We start from the raw sequence: 2,483 nt of genomic DNA, 5'->3' as shown, positions 1-2,483 counted from the left end.
AACTGAGATCTGTGGATAACAGTTGGAAACCAATCAGGGCAAAATAAATTCATGAGATTATTTTTCAAAAATTGTAATGAACCAGCAAAGGCCCAGGAATGGAGATGTAGCTCATATATTAGATCAGCAATCTAGAAAGGATAGGCCTGGCAAGACCTTGAAGCTCTGATTTCAAATTCTGAGCATACTAACACACATGCAAGTTTGTGTGCATGCATGCGCGTGCACACACACACATTTATTCAAAATCCTTCATATCAGTGTTTCGCATTAATTTCTTTGTTAAAAATATTTTATGAGTAAAATAAAGGAAATAAACTCTTCCCTCTCCGAATATTTTTGTACGTTTTTTATGTAAAAATACTGTACAGAGGAGTCACATTTACATGAGCAAGGTAATGAGTACATTTCCTAACAAGCATTGTTAGCTCCTCCTTTATTTTTCCCCTACCATCACTTCCCTCGCACCTCCGCAAGTACACTCCCTTCTTCCCTTCCCCAGCCTAAATTGTTCATTTTTTTTAACATAGTGTCTTGTGCATCTCATTGTTTCAATGGGTCAACCTGTATCCCTATTTAAACATTTTGTTTTTTTCCTTCCCCTCTCCAAATTAGAGGAGCGTATATACAACGTGTAGGTGCACCAACTTCAAATACAGTGAAAACAAGGGTTATAGCATAGGGGAGGAACATATAAAGAAACAAAAAAAATCACATCACACATTATAAGTACGTTAGAAACAATAGCAATAAAGAAAAAAAAAAAAACACTTGTGTTCCTATCTTGAGGTTCATTTTCCTTACCATCATCTTATTTGGTCATATGCAGATAGCTTTTGACCTTTTCTGCTTATCCCAGACATATATTAGTTATTGAAAATTAGGGAAACCATGGGACCTATGTTTCTTTGGCCCTAGTTAGTTCACTTAATTTTTTCCAAGTCTTTTGATTTCTTAACAAATTGGACAATGCTATTCTTTCTGATGGAGGCATAGAATTCCATTGTGTATATATACCACATATCCATTCATCTGCTGAGGGGCATCGGGGATGGTTCCATATCTTAGCTATCTTAAATAATGCTGCAATGAACATAGTTATGCTGGTAGCTTTAGTATGGTCTTGTTTGTGATCATTTGGGTAAATGTCCAAAAGTGGGATTGCTGGGTCATAGGGAAGCTCTATGTGGAGTCTTTTGAGGAACCTCCATACTGCTTTCCAAAGTGGCTGAACAAGTTTACACTCCCACCAACCATGCAGTACTGTTCCCTTGTGATCACATCCCCTCCAGCATCTGTTGGAATGCTTCAGGAATTTGCCTGTCATCCTTATGCAGGGGCATGCTAATCTTCTCTGTATTTTTCCAATATTAGTGTACGTCATGCTGAATTGAGCACAGAAAACTTTTTATATATAAAGTGTAATTGATTTTATTAAACTATATAATTCAACAAAAAGTAAGTTTAAAAGAATCGTCGTGAACTTTTAGAAACATGTATTCCTTACATAAGCACACATTTAAGAATAAAGTCAAGATTGATATGTCAAAAACAAAATAATCCCAGATATTTGTTGTTCAAGATATGTGTAGGAGAAGGAATGCAATTATTCTATACAAGGCAACTGTCCTAATGAACACAGCAGCAAGTGTTAAGGTTTGATAAAACTTTCAATGTTTTAAACATATTTAATTTGGGGAATTTACTTACATATACAAAAACTAGGACTGTTTGTCAGGTCATAATACTTTTCTATAAAGTATTTAAGATTTATGGTAGCAGACATATACTACTAATTATGTACATTTCAGAGTTTATAGAAACTTTACTAATGAGAAGTTGCAAAGTCTTTGTGTAAAGGAACAGAATAAAGAGTTAAGACTTTGTTAACTACAGTTTCTGTTAAAACAATAGGGCTTCCTTACTTTATATGTTAGCGAGGAACAAATGATGATATAAGCCATGTACAAATGATGAGATGAGCCATAAATAGTAATCTTAGTGGGTAACTTTAAAGACTGCACATAGTCTATAAAACTCTTGTTGAGCATCATAATCTTAATCAGTTTTAAATGTACAGGAATATGAGAAAATAGTAAAATCTAATAGGTAGTACCCTTCAAATACTGAAAACACTGGTAATTGTTTTGTTTTTTATTTTATTAATCATTAATATTTAATTATTGGTTTTTCTTATTTGTAGTATTGTTTTCCTTGTTGTACTATAACACTATTTTTTGTAAGTCCTCATTAGGAGGTACTTTGAGAAGGTTACTGGGATGGCCAAATCATTTTTATAGGAGCATGTGAATTTACAAAGAGGAAAATTAAGAACAAAATATTTATTTAAAAAAATGATGAAGTAGAGTCTGAATCAGGAGTGTTGAAAAATGTCCATACCTAAAATCTTAGCCCTAGGATGAAGCAGCAGTATTACAGAGTTGAGGCCACAAAAGTGAGACTGTGTTTTTTTTATTTTGATT

The 2,483-nt window shown here is 33.6% G+C and overlaps 1 non-coding gene across 1 annotated transcript; it reads right to left on the bottom strand.

Moving 5' to 3' along the window:
* Positions 1-1,292: 1,292 nt before the first annotated feature.
* Positions 1,293-1,395, bottom strand: LOC122115652. The gene has a single exon (XR_006148830.1). It is a non-coding gene; the product is annotated as a U6 spliceosomal RNA (small nuclear RNA).
* Between the last annotated feature and the right edge of the window lie 1,088 nt (positions 1,396-2,483).

The sequence above is a fragment of the Dipodomys spectabilis genome, unplaced genomic scaffold, assembly GCF_019054845.1.
Source record: "Dipodomys spectabilis isolate Male_0828 unplaced genomic scaffold, ASM1905484v1 ptg000123l, whole genome shotgun sequence".
NCBI classification, from domain to species: Eukaryota; Metazoa; Chordata; class Mammalia; order Rodentia; family Heteromyidae; genus Dipodomys; species Dipodomys spectabilis.
This window is presented reverse-complemented; position numbering and strand designations above follow the sequence as displayed.